Raw genomic sequence first — 22,713 nt, 5'->3', positions numbered from 1 at the left:
TGTAACTGCAGGGGTCCTCATAAAGCAGATAAGCTTTGCGTCTGGATCTTTTTTTTTTTTTTTTCCCTGCTTCTGTCTCTTGTAAATGTCCGTAAGACTGCCTAACAAATCTAGTCAATAAAGACTTTTTTCAAGCCCACTGAACGCGGGCAGTGAGTTAGCTTTCTGTGGTGGGTCGCTGTGGTTAGGATCTTCTGCAAGGGAGCTCGGTGCTGAAGTTGGATGCGTCCACAAATTCTGAAGTGAGCTAATGAGTGTGCTTAGCGAGCACTTGAATGTGCTTGTTTCGTCTGTTTACCAGGCTATAGCTTAAGTGTAGCTTGAGATACATAGACTGATTAGAAATAGTTACCTCATTTAGATATTTTGTCAGAAGTTTCAGCGTTCTTGTAAACAAAGCCATTATATGGTGTTTACCTAAGCCATTATATGGTTTTTACTTATCGGATGTATCAGTCCGCTTTGTATTCCCTTGTGTATCTTGCTTGCAACTAAAATTTCACATTAAACAAAGCTATGATGATTAACTTCAAGCTCCTGCGCTGCGTTTTTCCTTAGAGACAAACATTTTTTCTGCCTGAAAATGAGATAAGGCGCTACTCTGGGCTGCATTTACCCCTCCTTGCGTGAACGCTTTTCTTGTGTGCCTGGTTCTGTGCTCAAGTTTTGTGCATCCAGCTTTGTGCTTGAGTTTTTCTCTCGAGCACAAACGTTGCAGTTCACCGCTGTGAATTAACCTCCATAAATTGTGGTGAATGAAAAATTTGTTCAGGTCTGGATAAAACAGTCTTCAAAGGGAGATTAGGTCATCTGACACAAGATTACCCAGCTCGTCATCAGTATCAGGAAACTGAGTAACTAAAACTCTCCCAGGCGATGAGTGTGTCCGCAGCATCGTGTGTTACGTGAGCGCGGTTTGCCTTGGATTTGTTCAGTGATGTTGTATACAGAGTAAATCTTGTGTTCATGATTACCCCTTTGGTTAAGGGGAGATTAGAGCCAACTCTGGCATATGTGGGGATTTGCCCTCGTGAAGTCTCAGGCAGTACCACCTGTGGTCTTACTGAACGTCGTGGTATTCCTCACTGACATCTGCAGTTTGGGAGTTCGGGCCCCTAGAGCCTCTCCTTGCCAACTTGTAAATGCTCAGATCCCTGCCTGCTGCCTGTTTGCTCGAGGTCTGGGCTCCTGCTGGAGGAGTCGGGGCCGCTTGCGTGTGGGACGTTGCCTTCTGTAATGCCCGAGGAGCTTGGGGCCAAGGGCAGGAGACCCGGCCCTGCTCTCCCCACTCTGGTTTTGGCCTCTCCAGACCCTCAAAAAAAACATAAGCCGTGAAAAGCCCTTGGCTGACTGATTGCTAGGGAAGTTCTGCAAGCAAATTTGATTAAATATTAATGTCATGTGTGAGAAATAACACAGCGTGGCTGGTCCAGAGGGGCAGTTTGGAGAAGGGGCCTCATGTCAGGCCCCACGTTGCCACTCATTAGGGGTAGAAATACTGCCCGCTAGCTGGAGCAGCTCCCAGCTGTACACATAACGTGTGTGTAACTGTCTGCACCTCCTTGTGACAGCAGACAGGCTTTGTCATTTATCGTTTGTTGTCACTAAGATTTTTGCAGGGAATGTGGATCGAGGAACAGCTTTTCATTTGGAGCCCTACTTCAGAATTTGGTAGGAGCAATACCTAAAATAATGCTTTTTAAAATAAAGACTTTAGAAATATATATTTATAAAAAATAAATATTTCTAAAGACTTTTAAATAAAGTTTGATTTCACTTGGTTTTTATATAAGGACTGTATAAAATTGCATAAACCCAAATCTTTTCGAAAGGGACTTACGAAAGTGTCATTGCAACAAAACATTTCTTCCACGTCCAGGCTATTTTTGTTCTCTGAAGCTCCCCATCCGCAGTCGGTGGGCTAAACTTTCAGGTAGTTTCAGTGTCCTGGGATACTTTGTTGTGACACCAACATACCCTGAAAAACTGAGCAGGACTTCATTTATTGTCTGTTTTCCTATCCATAATGGAACTGGTTTACAATGATTTATTTAGGCACTTTGACACAAAAATGCTTATAAATGCCAAAGTTATAACTTGCCAGTGTTCTGCACTGATATATGCTGCGTGCTGGCAAAACACCCCCAATTTCATAAACAACAGAGGATGAATTCTGGAGCCCTGCTTAATGGTGTGCAAGGGCACAGAATCCAGCTTCAAGACTTCAGTGTGTGGAACAACCGAGGTGGCTAGACCAGCTTCAGAAGAGTTTAAAAAATAAGTTCATATATATATATATATATATATAGTTATACGTAAAAGGCTTGGACGCATCTTCACTGGGTTTAGGGGGAAGAGCTTTTAGTTTGATGTAGTAGGTGCTGGTGGACGTTAAGGCAAATAATGTTAGTTCTGAGTTCTCTCGAGTGCCTTTGCAGGACTCAGTTGGCTCTGTCAGGATTCAGAGGAATTACATGATCTGTTACGGAGGGGCTTCTTCTGTTTCTGAGATGCTCTGCAGCACATCGTTAAAACATTTAAAAAGCACAGCAGAAAGTGCCGTGTGTCCGTGCTTTCTGCTGGATAAAACCCAGCATCCGAGTTTACATTCCTTCATGTTTATTCATGCTCTCAGACTTGTTCCATATGAAACACTCGAGCTAATAGAAGTTGACCTAATGTTTTTTTTGTTTTTACTAAAACACATATAGGAAACTAAAAATACTTTTTAAAAATTAATTATTCTTTTCAGCTTCCCAATAAGAAACGACTTCAGTTGCAGATCACTTTCTTTACGTGTGTAACATACCTCGTTTGGTTGAGAGGTTTGATGTTGTCGCTCGTTGCTTTTTAGGTAAAGGAAAGCAGCCTCCAGGTTGCATTTTGTTTTGTTGTATACCTTTTTGTGAATTCATTGCTTTCCTTTAGGAAATGGCTTTACCTGACCGCAAGTTGCTAGCAGTTTTGCTAAGTGTTTAGAAATCCTGTAGGTAAAAAAATGAAATACTCTGGAAACGTTGTAATAAAGCTTGAAAGAGAATCTGGTATTTTTTCAAGTGTGTTTTGTTTGTTTTTGTCTACCAGAGTTGTTTACCTCTGGTATAGATATCAGATGGCGAGATTTTGCATATTACTCATTATAGAAACATCAGGTTGGTTTTCCTTCCTTTATTTGTTCTCTTCCTCTTCCTCCTCCTCCTCCTCTTCCCCCCCCTCCCCTTCTCATCCTGCTGTTGTTTTATCTTTGCAGCAGTGTTAAATTTGCCTAGCAGGGCCAGGAATTGATCTCTCATCCCTGGAGCATACACGGGCTGTGTGCTGGCTTTCAGCAGAGCCTTGGGTAGGTCTGGTTCACAAACACCATTGATTTCTGCGCTGTTCGCATGTGGGGACTTGATGTGAGATGTTCTGAGATGAAACGCGGAGGGTGAAATAGCTTTATACCCCAAACCCTTTCCACACTTAAGGAATTTTTGAGATGCTTCTCATTAGCAAGGGATTAGCAAGATTTACTAAATGGTCATGTGCACAAACACTGCTTCCCGCTTCTCCTTTAGTTATATTTTCAGACTTTGTTCAAAAAATGCTTGCCTTATTTTGTATATCTGAAGGTAGGTTGGAAGAATCAAAGATTGCAGTGGTGTAGAAACTCCCCAGCTCCATCAGTCCGGCAGGAGTGCTTGGTGCAACTGCAGGAGACCACAGCTTTTACCCAAAGACACGATTTGGCCCCATTATTACATTTACGACAAGCAATCTTGCCGTGTGTATCGCTTTCCTCCAGGTCTTTTCCTAATGGCTGAGCGCTTTTTGCTCAGGTTTCAGGTTTTGAGAGAAGGAAATATTTCTAGGCTTTCCTGGCCTTGACATATTGGACCTTTGGCATTGCTAGGTAGGTTGGAAGGTTACTCTCTGCCTTCCAGGATCACTTCTCTTTCTCAAAACTGGATTGTGAGGGTGAAGGAAGATGTGAAAATAAAGGACTGGAGGAGAGCTGAATGAGCAAAGGTGAAATTGAGAAACGGGGCAGCAGCAGCAAGATGTTTGTGAACGTGTAAATGCGCTTCCTGCATAGGTAATGGATGGAAATGAGCATGCAGATCAGCTGGTGGGAAGAGTAACTGGGAGATGTTGAACTTGGTAATGTGTTTGGAAGAGCTGCTGTGAAAAAGGCCACCGATCTCGAAATGAAAAGGTTAGAGATAACAAAAGCTTATCTGAGGATTAAGACTGAGTTGGTTGAGTGGTTTAACAGGCAGACAGGATTTTGCCACGGTTATACCTGTGCGGCTGCGAGTGACAATCGGCGTCCTTCTGAACAGGACAGATAATGGCACTTCCACGGGCTGCTTCTCCGAAGATGGATGAGTGTGCAGCTGCCTTTTCTGCTTGGATGCATAGATTTGACCCTTTCGTGACAGTAGGGATTAAAAATTAAAAAAGTAATGATTTTTTTAATATGCCATTTAACTATTTATATCACCAGCATTACGGATGGGTAAGGGGAGTGGCAGCGTTAGCACTCACTGCTAAAACTGAGTATTTCAGAGGGCTTTAAGGAATGTTTGTGTACTGTTTGTTTCAGGTCAGTCAAATATTGGCTCCTATTACACGGGTACATTTATTTATCTGTGGGTTTGACGGACTCAAGGTTGAACTGGAAGGCAAAGTAGCCTTTCTGTAGAAATCCTGCAGTAAAGATTGTGTAGAGCACTTCTCTCCAAGCAACGTCTGAGCAAAACAGTTACTTTCAGTGTATTTTAATTTCTCTAATTGTTAGTGGTAAAACCTCATGACTGTACTTTTTGCCAGTTGTTTTGAACTTGGTGTGTTGTTCAGGTACACCTGCAGTAAGATCTGTAGGGGCTCAGTGGCTGTGTTGGTTGCAAACATTAATACAGAATTTTACATGATTTCCTGCAAACTGTTCAGGGTTTTATATCTCTGTGTGTGTGTATGTCAGTATAGCCATCATTTGTGTTTCACTGTAGCCTTGGACAATGTGACAGGGGCACATCTAGAGAGGACTAAGTAGGACTTCTTCAATGGCACCGTGGAGTGAATTACTCCTCAGTGTTAGCACCAATCTGTCTAATTGCCGCCCGAGTTTCCAACATGTTTCAGAGCAAGCTAATAAAATGTACCCCAACACAAATATTTTTGTACAAACAAATGTAAGAGTTAGAAGGAAGGGGTATCGCTAATAGCATTAAAATTCATTCCTCATCTTCCTCTGGTTTAATTGCTTCAGCGGTGTAGTTAGCTTAATTTGTGTAAGCAAAATTAAAATAACTGTTGAACTTTAAGCACTCCTACTGTACATAGCAGCAAAGCATCTGTAGTTTGTAGCAGAAGCAACCTGTGAAGATACTTTCCTGAACCTGCTGGTAATTCTTAGTTATTAATAAGAGCAGTGGCTTTATAGTCATAATTGCTTTCTAGCAAGATGGGAAGCTACAGATCTATTTCTGTGCTGTCAGATGCCCTAGAACTAACACCAGGTCTGCATTTCTTGCCTGTTGGTAAGCTCTTCCAAACTGCGCAGAGGAAATAGACTTCTAGGGGTTTATTGGTGCATGTGAACCCAGCCTATGCACATCTGATGTGAGCAGAAATGATTCAGAAGTTGATTTTGCTGTTGGATTTGGTGCTACGGTTAGAGCCCGTGTATAGAAGAATGCCTCCTTTGTCTCTTGCCAGCGAGATAACGCACCCGTCGTGTATAAAGGCTTTGTTGTCTCCTTCCCCGGGCTGCTACAAGTAATGTGATGTCCTGTGCCACGCTGCTGCTGAAGCTGCTGCATCCCAGCGTGTGCAGAGCTGGGCTGGTTCCAGGCTCCTCTCCTGCATGGCTGAAACATCAAGCAGCTTGTGTTACTTGGTAAAAGCTGACGGGCAGCTTTAAAACCGTGCCTGCTAGGGTTTGGGTGGGATTCGTGCACTAATGCAGTGACAAACTTAGGTGAATGGGGAGGGTTCCTTACAGATAGCTCGGTCAGAAAACAGGTCGCCGGATTAAAGGAGGAAGTGGCAATATGGGACCTTTAAAAACCAGACCGGGAAGCATTTGTCACGTTTTGGGGCAGTACCATTTCTGAAACAAGCACGCTGCCTGAATCTAAAGAACAGATAAACAGGACGTGAAAGAGAAACCTGTTTTAAAGCTCAGTGTATTTATTCCATTAGTCTTTTAACATCGTTCTGAATACTGCTTTGCTCATGTAGATAATGTCTGCAGGGATGTTGTTGGAGGATCGCCTAAGAGGACAGGATGGTGCTGTGCTGTATTGTAAGCAGATGAAGCTTCATGCAAACCTGACCCATGTCACAGTGCCTTTCTCAGGAGCTACCTCAGACGTGTGTCAGTCAGGCTTGGACATGAGAAAGGGAAGATGTAAGCAGAACCGGATAGTACAGAAGCCAGTATGTTTTTACATGTGAAGTATCATTCAAATGGGTTTTCATTGTCACTTAAAAGAGCTGAACAGTGCGTCTGTACAGCCAATAGAAGAACAGAGGATGGTAGGCAGGCACCTCACATCTCCACACATCAGGCAGTCGGGATGGGCAGGGCTGCTACGAGTGGTTTGGTCATTGGAGCCTGGAGAATTGCGTTTTCTCGTTCTATGTGAAACGTTGTGGGCTCATACGAAGAGGGACAGATGTGAAATGGGGTTCTGTATGTTCAAGGAAAATGAGCGATGTGGTAGGGTTAGTGCTAAAAACCTCTGGGGGAGGACCTTGACCTTGCATCTGGTACTTGGATCTGGCTGACCTGGAGGCGTTTGGTGTGCAGAGGAGCCTCCGGCCGGGAATGCGCCTTTGGGACAGAAAAGGCATGATTAGCGAAGCAGATAAGCAGCTTTATTTATATATTCGTGACCTGTCAGAAACATACCTCATTTCTTCCTGCCATCAGCCTTCAGGGAGTGCCTCTGCGGGTCGCTTTCAACGAGAGGAGCTCTGCAATGTGCTCGCCACCGAGTAGGCAAAGCTGGGGAGTCCGATGGGGCTTTGTGGCAAGGAGAGGGGACTGGTGGTGGCTGACAGCATCGCACATCTCTGCAGCAGTTCTGGCGTGGTGTGGCCCCAATTTCCTGCTTGCCCTGGTAAATACCGCGTTGCCTTGGTTATCCCCTTCCCAAAGAAAGGGCTCGACGTAGCATTGTCGGGGATTTTATCGTGACGTCTGTAGAATGCCGCAGCTGAGTATTTTCTGCCTGATGTTTTGCCTCTGGAAAACAGGATATTCAACAAAGTGAGGAAATTTGAAACTTGTTGAAAACGCAAAGCCTGTTTGATAGCCTGCGTAAGCGCGATGCAGGCTCCCGGAGGGACCTGATGACTACCCGAGGTGGAGGAATCAAGCGAAGACTTGGAGAAGAGGAGCAATTAAAAAGGAAAAGCTGGGGAAATGGGTGCTGTAATGAGGTGGATACAGGTGCTGTTGGTGAGGAAGGTTATTTAAATTGCTTTAACGCATTACTTTTGTGTTCTGTTTAAAAAAGAAATGTTGATCTAAAAGTGTGTTACCCATGATGGTTAAACAATTGAATTGCAAAGGATGAAAACAAAACAAATAGAATGTTGTTGCACAGGTGAATTAAATTTAAAACTTGTTTTTAGGATATGTAACAACATTGCAAAATGGAACACCAACTACAGAGTCTGAATGTTTAATAGCTTTTATCTCAGATAGCCAGTCGTTAGATTGAATGCTCAAATGCAACTTCAAAATCTAATATTTTTGAGTAATCTGAGTTTTTTAAAATAGCAAGTTACCCACTGTGATTCTCAATATATCTGTGTGTTTTTTGTGCTAAGGAAAGCTGTGGTAGCATGGTGGTGGGTTTTGTTTTTAACGAGGAAGTAGTTTCTCTACTGAATTTAAAAAACAAACAAAGCAAAACAACAACAGTAAAAAAAAAAAAAAAAAAAAAACAGGACCATTCCTGGGGTCGCCCTGAACCTCAGGGGAAGGGGCCGCCCACCTAAGGACTGCCGGATCTCGGGAGCACTCTGCACTGTGCAAATGTTGAGGTTTGAGCTGTTTCATCTTTTGTCTTTAATGTGAGGGATTGCTCAGGAGGCCTGTTTGTTCTGCTGGAAGCGAAGTGATCCGTGGTTTTCTTGAAGGCTGAGCACAGGGCCCACGCTGCAGCCTTGCCGTTTGTGCCTGCGCATGGTGTGTTGAAGGAATGAGCGTACACAGTCACACACAAATGGAATAACCTTGCAACAGGAGGGACCTCATCTTGAAACTGAAAGAGTAGTTTGAGGTTCGGTGGTGATTCAGTTGGGCTTTTCTTCTTTTTCCTGTTCGCCGTGGCTGTGTGGATATCTCCTGTAAGCAGCTGGGAGAGCAGTGGAGGAAATGATTGGACTATACCCGGAAAACCAAACGCAAACACAGCCATCAGCTCTGCGAAATAACTAGCTGGGAGAAGGAAGATTTCCTTTTTACAAGCCTTTTTATTAGAATTTTGACTGTCTGGATGGTGGGAGCGCTTTAAAGAGGAGAGGAATAATGTCTAAGCTGTCAGTTTTCCTGTGTTTTGTCTGATAATTTTGGTGGTTTCACCTCAACTTGATTTAGAAAAAAAATCTGCGTTTGTATTTCAGATGAAACTGGGTGTGAGGGTGTTACATTTGGTTGTTTTTCTTTGGAAAACTGAAGCAGCTCGCACCCACCTGTGACATGTGAGAACCGTGCTTCCACGTGGCTCTGGCAGTGCTCAGGGTTTGCTTTCTGTGGGTTCCCCATCAGGTGGCACGAGGCATGGCAGGCACCACCAAAGCTCGGTGTGAGCCGGGAGGGAGGAGCTGGCTTGTTTGGGGTCTGAAGGACAGAGTACAGCTCACTTCCCAGGGTGAGTGCTGTGCTCTCGATGGGGACAGGCAGAGGAGCTCTGTGCGAGCATCCTCTGCATGTCTCCTGGTGGAATTAAGCTTTTAAACCTCTTAACTGATTTTTTATCCAGGTGAAGACCTACGTTTTTGTAATCATAGCAGGTGCTGTGATACCAGCTGCAATTAGCTTCAGTCGTACTGCTCCCATCGCCCTGACTGGACTCACGCTGCATTGCAGGTGGGGACTGACTCCGGTGCTGCAGGCCCCGGCCCTGCGAGCAGCCAGCAGGACAGCGGGTGCTGCGGGTGCAGGGTTGAAAACAAATTTCTGGCTCTTTATAGTCAAGTGCTGAGAGCCTTAAAGAAATGATTCTGCTTTTGTCAGGTTCTGAAAGGGGCGACGTGCTCCTTAATGGACTCAGAAATGGAGTGGGCATGGATGTGAGCAGTCTCTCCTGCACACGCAGGAAATTAACACCAAGTTTGCAAAGGTAATGGTGGGTCGAAGCTGGACGTTACTGCTGGGTAAGACCTGGCAGTTCTGACATCGGTGTGGTGTTGGGCAGCTGTTTAAAAGGAGAGCAGAATGTTAGGGCTTAACGGGAAAGGAATAGTGAATAAAAAAGCATCACCTTAGGAGTGTGTGGGATCTTGCAGGCTGCTGCTTGCTCTGCTTGTTTTCTAAGCGCTACTTTAGAGCTGGGGAAGGTGCAGAGCAGGGTGATGAGGATGATGAGACACGGGATGATTTCTGAGGTACAGCGGCTGAGCAGAATGGAACCGCCTAGCAGGGGAAGGAGATGCCTTTTAGAAACAACTGCTTGGAAAAGAAAAAACTCGATGCAAATTTCAGATGAAATGTAGGCAAATAGCATCTCTCAGAACGCCTCCCCAGGCTCCCTTAAATCCTCACTGGCACTCGGCCCTTTGAATCACTGCTGGAAACGCAGTGAGTGTCCCACGGTCAGCTGGTGAGTGCGTGCCCACCTTCCTGCCACGGCCGCCTTCCTGGGCGGTGTTGCTGAGCCAGGGAATTACTTCGCTCTTGGGTTAATTGGGGATTGTGGGTTAATTGGGGATTTATTCGTCAGGCCTGTGATGTTTAAAGGCTAGTGTGCTAAGTGAAGATATCCCCTAACCAGGCGGTCGAGATTATGAATACCTCCTTAATAGCAGGGTGGCAAGAGGTTCCAAAAGCCAAAGCAGTGTTCATTTTCCTTGTGTGTGTTTATACAACACAAGAACTTCTTGTGGCAGTTGAGGAAATTCGCCTTCTTTTGGGCTCATGGTAAGTACGTTCTTAAGTGGTTTCGTTTCTGCAGTGCTGTTTGCATTATTTTGCTTAAAAAGCAGTAAACTTTGAAAAATGTGATATCCATGTCTAATTTAGACTTAAGATAATCCAATCTAGCTACAACACTGAATGTTAAACTATTTTGTCTTGTTCAGACTCAATCTTGTTAAAGAAGAAAGACTTCCTGATACGGGTGGTAATACAACAGCAGATGATATTGTGTTTGCTGTAACAGATCTTGATGTCATAAATGTTTTCCTACAGAACTTGCCCGAGGAAATTTCAGGCCATTGTTTCCTAATAAACGTTGTTTCAGAGTGTAATAAAGGTGAATCAGATGCTGGCTTTGTGCTGCAGCGAGGATGAGGATATGCTGCTTTTTACACCCAGGATGAAAGAAGTGGGGATGTGTTGCAAGAGGGAGCGGTTTCCTCAACCCTGAACCCTGCCAACACTGGAGTTTGGTGGAAGTGGATTGTGTTTGTGAGAGATATGTGTATCTCAATATAATATGCATATGCTGCTGTAGGATATATCCCCAAACTGAAACTGCTCTGACCCCACGTTAACACATCCCCGTCCTCTTTGCAGGCGCTTGCTGTCAGGGTGGTGGCGTGGGGTGGGACTGTGCTGGAGCAGGGAGGAGGAGACGTGGGTAAGGGTAAGGCTTGGGTCTCCCTGCTCACACCAGCAGATTTACCTAACAGCCTGGGAGATCCAACAGTTTGAGGAGGTAGGTAGGGGTTATTTCGCAGCTGAGCTTTTCCCTTCTGTAAGGAATCTCCCGATGCTCACAGACTTGAGAAGGAAACCCACCCAGTTATAGCTTGTTCTTTTGCCAAAAACCAACAGAACCCAATGCTGCCGTACTCAGCTCTTTTGAGTTATCTTCGGCTTTGATGCACAGTTGTCCATGCTCTGAGTGTCCATGCCTGGTGGGTAGAGCATGTCCTATCCCAAAACAAAGGGCAGCACCCCAACCGCTCCAGCCCTACAGAGACTCCAAGGAGCAGCGGTGCCATGGCAGTGCTGCCGTCCAGCTGTACGTGGCTTGCTGCAAAGCACAACTGACAGCAAGCAGAAGAGAAGGCAGAAGGGATACCTGATACCCTCTGAGCAGACCGAAGCAAATTTCAGCCAGGTTTTTCAGATGCTTTTGTGCCAGCCTCCTGAAGGGAGTTAAGTACACGTGAGCAATAGGGAGTGGGTTGTGTGAGCTAATGTGTTTTATTTTGCAACTGGGCGAGGTTTAAGAGGATATCCAATATTCTCAGCTGGCTGGGGGGGCCTTCCCAAGCCGTGGTGACGGGGTAGATTTCAAGAGTCACATTGAGAGTAACTGAGCCATGGGCTTGGGGAATGCCTGCTCGCTTTGGTACTGTAACTGTGGCTGGCTGCCTGCTGCCGTTCCTCTTCTCCTGGCCTGCTTTCTTTATGGACCTGTAACAGCCGGCCTCGGGTTAGCCAGGTTCTCCAGTTTAAAAATCTCATTGGGTTTTCAGCTCAAAAAGCAGATCTGTAAATCTGCATATCTACATTTTTGCTGCCCATTACAGGATGAAATCAGAAACCTGAGTTCTTAGCTGACAAGGACCAGTAGGAAGCAGAGCTGGTAGATACAGCAGTGAATTATTTTGAAGTATACTATACTCTGTAATTTCAAGAGTGCTCATACAATGGATTCATTTATAGCTGCTTGTAGTTTAAACACATTGTCTTAAGTACCCAGGCCTATTTTAAATACCACTTACATACTTCATAAAAGATAAAAGGTATATAAACATGCCCTTTCCTTCAAGTACTTGCTCGTGTGTGCTGCTGTGTGGGTGTGATGCACTAAGCAAGTGCTTTGCGCTAGCAGTTTTAGTGCAGTGTGGAAATTTCCCCTCATTTCTCATTTTGTGGTACTTTAAGGCTAACAGCTTTTGTTTTGTGTTGGAATGAACGAGAACTGCACGCATGGCCAGGTACTGGGGCTTAATTTGGAAGAGTTGATAAGGTGGGAAGTCTTTAAATGTCCTGATATGATGTTATCAAGTAGCTCTCACATCCTCAAACTTGATTTATTTTTTAATACTTCAGTGGTTTTTGCATTGCCTTGTTGGAAAGTTTGGAAAAGTGACTTAAAGCAGAACATCCACTATTGCTAAGTCTGATTTTTCCTGCTTGGGATAGGCATGGCCAGCTAACAAAGAAATGAAGGCCGAGGGGCACAAAGTAGCACTTACTTTCCCTTTTCGTTGCTGTTTTTAACTCAGAGTTTAAGATATATTCTATGGATTTAGCAGATAAGTAAAAAACCAAGCCAAAACAAAAAACATAAACAAAAAAAAAACATGACCATAAACTGCTGCTCTGTTTTTATGTAAGCATGGTTTGTAATTTGCGAGGTACGTTTTCTTTCCAACTTTCCTCTTGTATCCTAGAGTCCAGTCCATGTATGTTAACATACATAAGTCTTAATGTTATAAGTTATACCAACTTTAAAAAATGTGTGAAAAAGACCTGTGACTGTACGATCTGTGAGTAATTGACTTTTTTTAGGGACATACACCTCTCATGATGAAGACTGCTAGTAGGATGGTGGTTTTGTGCCATTCAGCTCTAGGTAATTCTGTCTTCGGACAATTTAAAAACAAATGAATTAAAATTAAATTTTCAAGCTACTTACCTGTAATATATTTGTTTCAAACAAAATGTGAAACGAAAAAAAAAGCTGAATGAGGCATTCTGTGTTGTTATTGCTGATTCCTCCAGTTAAGTGTTCCCAGCCCATGTTTATGTCTCTTGGTTACAGCGCGAGGTTCCAGGCATTGTGTTGGTGCATGCCCTGCACTCCCTGCATCACGGGGAAAGCATCGCGGTGTTCCTTCTCTCAGCAGCTTTGTGCACTGAACGACAGAGCTGGAATTAGGGCAGCAGGGACAGCTCTTAGTGTCGTGTGCAGGAGCAGGAGCAGTTTTTCTGGGCTTTCTGACGTGAAGCAGCACATCTGCAGCTCTCATACGCCGTCTGGGTGGGAGAACCAGACGGTGTTCCCCTGGTAGATGAAGTCCTGTGCACACGTGCATTTTAAACTCAGAAGTCAAAGGAGAACAACCTGTGAAACAGAGCATGGTTCCACCAGGAATTACAGCACACGAAGAGGCAGCCAGTGGGCCTGGCCTCCTTCCCCAGAGCTGTGAGGGCTCAGCACGGCCACCCTGCCACGGGCACCGAGCTGCTGGAGTCCTGCGTTGGGTGGCCTGGAGCCGGGGGCATTGCCAGGGTGCCTGGCCTGGTCTTCAGTGCAATCCCTGACAAAACTTCTGGCTGCACCAGGGAGAGCTTTGGGAGGCTCAAAACGACTGCTGCATCCAGTGGTTTATCAGCGTCCTGCTCTCCGTGGGCTGAGAAGTGCTCACACCTATTAAAATGTCAGATAATTACACCAAGTCGCCTAACCTTGAATAACTCTGGGACGAAAACATCGTCCTTGGTGCATGCTTCACATAACCTATCATTGTGTGGTCACCTTGGCATGTGTATCGTGAGCGCAGCACCCAAACCAAGTCGTTAATGAACAATGACCAACCTGTAGATAGAGCAGAGGAGGTGAACAAACAGGCTGTAGTTAATGTTATTAAACAGGTTCTGTTAATTAGCATCTGAAGGCATCAGGAGGGTGAGGGCTTTGCAGCAGTAATCGCTGCAACAAGACAAAGAGAGCTCCTGCCCCAAATCACGGTGCTAGTAGAGATGTTTGTACATGTTGATAAACGTTATTAGGATGCTGAAGAATGGGATACTCCGTTAATAGCTTGGAACTGTTTGTTTGTTAGGCAGGAAATGAAATGGAAGCTCATTATAATTTTCCTATAAAACCAAGAGTCTGAGTTGTTAAGATAGCAGAATGTAAATGTAATCCGCATTTAACACCTTTTTTTTTATTTTTATTTTTTTTTTAAGGCACATGAGGTGAGCAGAAAAATCTTAATTTAAAGCATGGGCAATTTTCTGATTTTTTTTTTTTTTCATAATTCTCTTGATGTCTGGACGCTTTCCCACAGTTATTTACAGCGATAATTATGAGGAAACTGTTGCCAACTTAGAATATGGTAGAGTGGATGCTTGCTTAATATTATTGAAAATCAGCCAGGCGGTGTCTAAATACGGACTGAAGTGCTCCGTCGTATGCCTGCGTGCAGCACTCCTGATTTATCAATGGGACACGATCCTGTGCAGTAATTGCGTATAGTAATGTGATTCAAATGGTATTTCAGAGGAAGAAGTTGAAGTTGTACTCTTCATGGAGATGGAAACATGACACTTGTTTTCCAGACGAGTCCCTGATACAGTTAGGTCAACTCTGCTGCCGTTGCTGTAATTTAAGGAACGTTGCCGTTTGCCTCATCTTTGATTTGTTGGGTGGCGGCTGGCATTAAAACAAACACACAAAAAGTACGTTTTGTTTAAAAACCGAGTTATGTGACTTAGAGCTGGAATCGAGGCTATTTTTCTGTCGGTATGTGCTTTGTTTCCAACATGTATGTATGTGCAAAGAATTTAAACTGTGATTTTATTTGATTTTAGCATACCATCCAAGCTTACTCAATTTATCAGATGAATACCAGCTGGTGCAACTGACAGCCAAAACTAGAAAAATAACCTCGTTTAAGGATGGAAATCCCTATTCATGAGACCAGTTCAGAGAATTTCTTTCCAGCAGAACGGGTTGAGCAGCATGTTCTGATCATTGGTGTAGTGTATGGTTTTCAAAGACAGATGGTCATTGTGTTTAAAGTCTGTGTATTAATGCTCTGTTGATTAAAAAAAAGAAAAAAAGTAGTATGAGTAAGTTGTTAATTTCTCTGGGAAAATATAATTAAACTGCTGAGATCAGGGTACATGTGACCTATTCTACGTTTGTTTTAGAGGTTTCAAATTCAATTAGCTTTGCAAAATTGCCGTGAAATTTTACCTGCTTAAATGCAATGTCTGCATAGATGATGGGGAAAAAGATTGCTTTGTTTGCTCTAGGATGAACAGAAAATTAGTCTTACGTTTCATTCTGTTGGAAGCTCGCTCAGTACTGATGTTAAATATTTAAAAATATACAGCGGATGGCATTTATATCCATGTAACAAACTTCTTAAACTTGTTTCTGTGAAATCAAACCTTTCATGGCTTTAGTTAAGCAGCTACAGAAGGCTGCTTTTTGCTCGTTATCTCTAATCTTTAAGTCATCCTCCTCTTGTGGATTTAGCTTGAAAGGAAGCCGTTGCAGCTGGAACCTGCATGGTTGTATCCCAACACCTTCATTCCTTGTCAGGTCCTTGTATCGTGGATTGGAGCAACAGGAGGGTGCTTGATTTTGTCAACTAAAAGTCTTGAAAATCTTGAGATTTTTCATAAACTCACCTCCCAACCTGTCCCCATCATTTGTTTGTTAACTGGAAACCCTCCTGTTGGGCACTCGGGCCACTTGGCTTTTATTTCATCCTTTTGTTTGGTGCACTTGTGCATTAGAAATGCCTAGAAATCGAGTTAACATATGATCACATACCTGTATGTGTAGCAAGGTAAGAAAAGCTGTCTGTTAGGGACTGATTTGAAGCTAGATGCTGGAACACGTGGTGACTGTGGGTCTCTGCTGTTTTACACCCTGCTTGTTCTTCAATGTGCTCTTCTGCAGAAGGACGTAGAGCAGTTATTGCTTACACAGGTGTAGCCCAGAAAGTATCAGGGACTGTAAGGCTGCAGATGGGCTGCTTTGTGCTTGAATTATTTAATTATCTCATCCACTTCGCGTGCTAAACCTTGATCCTTGTATTCCTTAGCTTTTTGGTTACTTGGCTTTGCGACGTTTTAATAGTGTTTCCTTGTATTCCGGGCTTGGAAAGTACGTAATGTCCTTTCATTCAGCCCTGTAGGAGCAGCTCTGTTCACAAGGCGTTCATTCAGAAATTGTCTGAATCAGTGAAAAGGTCCCGGATGCAGAGAATGATCAGAACTGCTTCAAAGGGAGGATTGCTGTGATCCCGGATGAAGTGGCATAAAGCAGTGGATGTACTGGAGCACAGCTGGGGAAGCGTCGGAGCATTGGTGCTGCTCGGGGCTCGCGGTGGTTCAAAGGATCAGGACTCAACAGGTGGATGCCGTTGGTGGGCGTAGCAGGTTTTGGGGGTGTTTTGTGTCTTAGAACAGTTTTGTGAGCGTGTGTACGTTGTCTGTGTTGGTCCTCACAGCAATTACTTGATTCTGTGAGCAAAAAGCACTCCTTAGAAGGATTTTTTGGCATTGTGGAACTTAGAATATTCCTACCGTAGGTATATTTTGATATAGCTATGACATACCGTGAATCTGGTATATTTTGCAATGTGACCTATGGGTTATATTACAAATCTGCAAACTTTGATGGCAGTTGGAAGGCACTGCTGTCAGCCGGCTACCCCTGCCTGGTTTCTAGCTGCAGAAATCCCAGCTGGCAGTAAGGGGCTGCTGCGTGGATGGCCAAAGGCAGGGTGAGTGTGAGCAGTGAAGGTCTGGGGTAGGTGGGATGGTGCCAGGCTCTTGGTGCCCTGTCCTGCAGATCCCCCCTGCTGCCTGTGGGGAGCACAGCAGTCGTGGAAGAGCAGACAGCAGTCATTGATGTCGGGTTTGGGTGAGTAAGAGTTAAATAGGACTGCTGCCATCTCTGCTGAGCCTAAGAGAACTGGCTTGGTGAAGCTGCACCAATGTAATAATGAAAAAAATCAGTTCTCTTATATTATGACTTGCAGCTGTAGCACAGGACACGGGTTTTAAACCCCCAAACTCCTAGAATATTTGGAGAAATCCGGACCGTGTTGTTTGATTGAGACGTGCCATCGTTGTGATTTATGTCTATAACCAAGAAGGGATAATTCTAAAATTGATTTTTTTGCCTATAACTGTTTGTATATTGCTCCCCAAATGTATTTGTTGTGATACAACATGTCAGAATTTATAACTTTCATGCAGTTAAATAGCAGAATTTACAAATATAATTAGAGGGTTAAAGGCATTAAAAGAATAAAAGCACTTTAATGACATTCAGTTTTTATTGACAACCCACTAATATCTGCTGCATTCACATCGAGATTTCTAATGTAATAATACGAGCAGATGAAAGCTCGGCTATTTAAAAGCTCAGTGCAGAGCATATTCATCACAGACGCTCCGTGAATGCAGATGGAAAGTTACTGAGCAGATTACGGGCAGTCAGCACTCATCTGCGGCTTACGCTGCACAAGCCATGTTCTGCTCTTTGTTTTTACAGGGGATCACACGAAGAGAGAGGAGTTAAGAAGATAGGTGGCAGCAAACTGAAATGCCAGGAGGAGCTTTTGTTAGTTATTCCAAGCCTCTCCGCATGTTTTCAGCTTTCTAGAAATGGTAACGTCACTGCTGTCGAAGGGAGAAGTTTCTCTCCGCACACTCACTGCAAGTCTTTTCCAGTCCCAGTTCTTGACCAGTTAAAAGAATTGTGAAAAATGGAAATCTATTTTTTTTTCTTTTAAGATCCTTCCTCTTTTATTTCTCACGGCCCCCAAGGAATAGAGCATTTTTTGTGAAGCAACAAAAATACGTCTTGATTTGAACGTGTTTGAGTTTGGCCTCCATAAGGGCTCAGTTAAAACAAGTTCCGTAACTGTGGAACTTATTTTCCATGTATCTGCTGTGTACGGTTCAACACTCAGGGCTTTTTAGCTGGGTTTTCCTATTTTCCTAACAGCGCATTTCCTACAGAACATGGATGCTCAGCTGGGAGGACCCAGCAAAGGAGCCTGAAGGGTGAACACAGCTGTGCAGGGTGGCGGAGGGCTGGGCATTTGCCAAAGGAGCTCCCGGTTCCCTACCTGCATTTTTTACCCTGTCCCATGGAGGAAGGGTTAAAACCACCTTAGTCTTCAAGCTGTCAACAACGTCACAGTGTTCTGGCACTTGCAGAGGTTGCAGATCTCCCTCCCTGCTGTGACACGACTTATTTTCGGTGCTGCGGGACGAGAGCAGCATTTGCATGTTCTCCTTGCCTGACTGACTGAAGCAGCCACAATCCTGCTGAAAGCTGTGTGCTGCTTGCTATTTTTCCATGGAAGTGAAAACTTGAAAGCAGAGAGGTAATTGGCAACCCTGAGAAATAAGGTAGAGTCGCTTCATGAATTTATGGAGTGTCTGAGAGCTTTATGTACAGAATTATTCATAGAAGACCATCTAAGAAGTTCCTCCTGAGCTTCTGGAGAGCAGTGCAAACCCCAAGTTAAGCTGGCGATTTACTTTACTTTAGTTCTTGCAGTAGAAGTAAAAAAATAGTGAAGTGGTCAAATATTATTCTCTGCTTTACAACATGCAAACTGGAGGTGGTCTCAGTTTATTTTGCTTTTGTTGTTTTGCGTTGTTTTCCTTCATTTGTCAAACAAGATTTTCATAGACTAGATTGATGAAGCATGTAACGTGATATTGTCAGCACACAGGGACACCCATGGCAGTACCGAAGTAGGTGCTCTGGTCTTTTTCAGTGAGCAGTAAAATACATTCATTGTGGCTCTCTGCTGGTGAGCTTGGCCTGTGTACGTGGAGACAGAGCAAAGGGCTGAGCACCCGGCTCTTGATTTAGTGCTGAACACCTTCGTGGGAGTTGTGTTTATGTAAGGATTCAGCTGAAAAAAAAAAAAGAATGGGTTGTAGGATTTTAGCAGAAAGGCTCGATGGCTTGGAGGAGAAATACTGGAAAGCAGCAATACCCCCTAGATGTTATACCCTACGTGATGGGTATGAAAGGAACACGTGGTCTGATTTTCTTCTCATTTGAATGGAGCTGAGAGGGAAGAGTCAAGCGACCGAATGAGTATTGATTAACAGCGATCTGGAAGTGTGAACGTGAGCTCTCGAATGGTGTTGGTGCAGAGTGGAGGCTGATAGCTTACACAGTAACGCTCCGGGAGGAGCTGCGGGTTTATTCCTGGGACGAGATTCCTCCGGTTTAGCTCATACAGCTAGACAGCACGGGGCGCGGTTGCGAGTTGAGAAGGTGCTACTAAACCACGTTGGTTTTTGTGTCTTGCAGGACTTCTGCTGCATGGAGGAAGACGCTTTTTACTAGAGATTTAACTTGCTTAAAGATATCAAGGTAGGAGATTTTTTTCCCCCTACATTTTCTTTACTGTATCTGTTTAAATAGAATGGAAGTTGTGTTCTGTCCTGGTTTCTTCGTTAATCTTTGAACAGAGCATGGGCACTGTCTACCTATGTCAGTTTTATCCATTTTTTAACCTGATTGTTTCTGTGGTTAGAGAAAAAGATGTAATAGCTTTCACGTAGTCATGGTTGATCATTCTCTGTATTTTCCTGCTGGAAATAATCAGCAGGAAAACAATGATGTAATAAAAAATATTTATATAGGGTTCTATGCAATTTGTCTTTTGAGATTATATATATGTATAAAAACTCATTCTAACTGCTTATTAAAACAGTTTATGCTTTTTGGTGAACAGAATGTATAATAGTGACACAGCCTTATACGTAAAAAAAAAAATAGTCTGTTTTAATTTTTCAAGTTGTTTTTTCATTTGTAAAATCCAGAACCTTCAGTGTTCTGAGAAAGTTTTTAGGGCTTGCTAGTGGATTGAACTTCGGTCCTGTAATGAACATTCTTGAAATTTGAGCAAGTTTGCAGCAGGTCTGTAGGTCTGTATTTCAGTGTTTTAGATCATTTAAAAATGAAGAAAATCATTCAAATTTCCTTTAATCTCTCAAAATAGCCTGGTGCTATAACATTTCCTGACACGTCATACACAGCCTACTTTTGGTTTTCATTTTCTGTCCTGCTATTGTATCTTCCAACTTAATGTAGGAGCATCTCAAAAAGAGCATGCCCTGCGCAGCTGTTTTTTGAGCAACAGCAAGACTTTTTGGCTACTCCGTGTCACGGCTAAAAGTTGAAGTTCCCGTGGTTGCTGCTGGAGGAGCCCTCTGCACTTCTTTGGCCTTCTGGTGGTTTGGGGCGGAATCGGGATTGTTGGTCCTGGCACAGCGAGGCTTGTTGATGCCAGCTGTAGGAAGTGCCCTGAAATTTCTTCCAGTGTCTTGGTTTCCAGAGGCAGGCAGTTTAACTAGACTTAACTTCGGCAAAACAGTTCCAAGTTTTGTTTCAGCTTAAATCCCTAGTTCATGGTTTTTGAGGAAGGCGCGATTGATACGCTGATATGATTTGCAACCAAAACAGTAATTTAAAGTGTTACAGGCAACACAGAAGAGATTAAAACCACTGAACACGAGTTGATGAAAGTCAAGTAATCATATTTGAAACTTTTCCTCGGTATCGGTTTTCTCAGAGGCGGCGTAACTGACATTGTATACGGAGAGCGTTAGTGTCCCTTATGAATTCAGTCCGTATCATTTTGTATAACCTGGTTTCTAATTCTAGATGGATGATAAAGCCCCGTTCAAAATTAAATTTCCTGAATTTCAAGGTCACTACATTTCCATATTCCACAAAGAACGGTTCTGACTTTTGGCTTCCTTCTAGCAGGTGACTGCGTTGTTTTGGTAGTGTTTCCAATCTCATTTTAAATAACTATCTAGTTTTTCTTCTGTTAAACCCGAACACTTAAAGATACTGGTGGAGATTTTGTTTTTTTCCTCAGAGCAAATACAAGCCCTGAATGACAAGATCGGGTTGCAAAGTGCTTGTTGGTATTCTGTGATCAGCCACCTTATCCTACCAGGGTCGGGGTTAGCTAGATTCTGAGTAAACCATCAGCTACCTAGCAGTGGCCGCTCTCTGTTAGCAGGCATGCTTTTATTTGCCATCCTTCTTACTAGAAGCATAAATTTTTGACAAAATAAGAGAGAAATGTCCTGCTGTTAAGGAGGATAGGGGACTGAAGACCATGCAGAGCACATCCTTGGGTAAGTGCACCTTTTGGGTGGTCTCATCCTGCTGTGCCTCATGCTCCAGAAGCAAACAGCTGCCTCCATCTAGCACGGGTCTAGCAGGGTACCAGAGGGAGCTGCTACCCCGAAGAGGTTGGGTGGGTGTTCGTAACGCTCTTGTCTCATAGCTCGTGCTCTACCTGTATCCAGGTCAGCAGTGACAATAAACACCGCAGGCTTGAAGTGAACGTAATCACCATGGGCTCATCAAGAAATAAGTTTGGCCTCATTCATCCTAGGGCTGTTGTTGGGAACTCAGCGTGCATGGGAACTTGTTTGTGGTGTTCTCGGAATTCCTTTCGGCTCCAGCATTGAAGGCTTCTTTATTTTGCTAGAATGAGAGCAGGGATTGAAGCTGACTCCTGCTTCCTCACGTTGAACTGCAGCACGCTTGCCCAGTGTGGATCCTCTTGGTTGTGTTTATGGATCTGAGCTCATCGAGGATAGCTGGAGAAGCAAAGGCATCGAGCGTATCTTGCTGCACACAGGAGGAAGGGCCACAGCAAGTGCAGGAGTGTTGGAGTTATGGGGGCTGCTGGTAGGCCCTCTGGGAGGTGTAGGTGAGAGATCTCCAAGAATTTTGATGGGGAAGGGCAGGAGGGCATGGCCCTCACCTCGCTTGCCCTCATCACAACGATTAATGTTCAGGCTTTCCTGAGGAAAAGTGAAATTATTGATTCTTGGTCATATTCAGTTGTCCTAAAGCCTTTAACAGGACTTTGTCCAATAAATTCTGTATTGCTTAAGAACCTGTGGCTGGTAGTTTTTAGTCTAATTCTTTTTCGTTTGTTTTCCTTTTTTCCAACCAGTCCTGGAGATTCTCAGCATTTTTTGCTAGATTCCAACAATCAAATTTTCATTCTTAAAGACCCTGGAAGTATTTCATACCAAATTTCTGCTCCTGTTTTCCTAACCGTACATGGACCAGTCTTAAAAGCACACAACTCTTTGACTTCGAAGAGATAATCAGCTCTTCACACTCTTCTTGCAAGTCGGAGCTGTTGTGTGAGGCAGGGACTTCAACACATCTGATTGTCAGGACGTTTGTGGAGCTCCTGACACAGCTCAGCGCTCAGTTAGGGCGTACGGCAGCCCGGCCTGGGCTCAATGTGCTCTTGGGGCTGGCAGCCCTGGAGATAGGCAGTCTCTCAAAACATTCTCCTGAATTTCAGGACAATTTAAAAGAAGAGGGTAGCTTAAACTTTGAATAATTTATTTGAGGAGCGTGGAAAGTTTCAGCCTAGCAGCTGTTAGAAGGGAGCATGGAACAGATTTCTGTATACAATGTGTGTTACACAGGGAATAAATGCTTGAAAGGCTGACTGGCTTTGTGGTGTGTGTTTTCCTTTTATTTTTCAATTTCTTTCATCTTGTGATAATTAGCTTTAGAAATCTGTCACTTTTTTAAAGAAAGGCCTTGATACCTGCTCCTTCTTGAAGTTGGAATGCTCTGAGGAAACAGTTCACAAATTTGTGAAAGCTTGTTTTTTTTTTTTGTTTTGTTCACAAAATGTTAAGTTAGTGTTTACATGTTGTTAAATCCTGAGAACTAATATTCAGAAAGAGTCTTGGTGTCTTAAAATACTCTTCTTATTATACACGCTTCTTAATTTCTAATATCGTAAGTTCAGCTT

General features: G+C 43.7%; 1 protein-coding gene across 19 annotated transcripts in view; it reads left to right on the top strand.

Annotated features, from left to right (window-relative positions):
* The window catches only part of TANC2 (tetratricopeptide repeat, ankyrin repeat and coiled-coil containing 2), a 283,394-nt gene that overhangs the window by 44,026 nt on the left and 216,655 nt on the right, over positions 1–22,713 (top strand). For 18 of the 19 annotated variants that reach the window (XM_072028945.1, XM_072028943.1, XM_072028947.1 and 15 more), the window contains one exon: positions 19,212–19,274. The exons of the other annotated variant lie outside the window; for it this stretch is intronic. The gene's annotated coding sequence lies outside the window, so the exon portion shown is untranslated. The remainder of the gene's footprint in view (positions 1–19,211; positions 19,275–22,713) is intronic. 19 annotated transcript variants of the gene reach the window in all.

Source organism: Anas platyrhynchos, chromosome 28 (assembly GCF_047663525.1).
Source record: "Anas platyrhynchos isolate ZD024472 breed Pekin duck chromosome 28, IASCAAS_PekinDuck_T2T, whole genome shotgun sequence".
NCBI lineage: Eukaryota > Metazoa > Chordata > Aves > Anseriformes > Anatidae > Anas > Anas platyrhynchos.
Note: the sequence above shows the minus strand (reverse complement) of the source record. Positions and strands in the feature narration are given on the sequence as shown.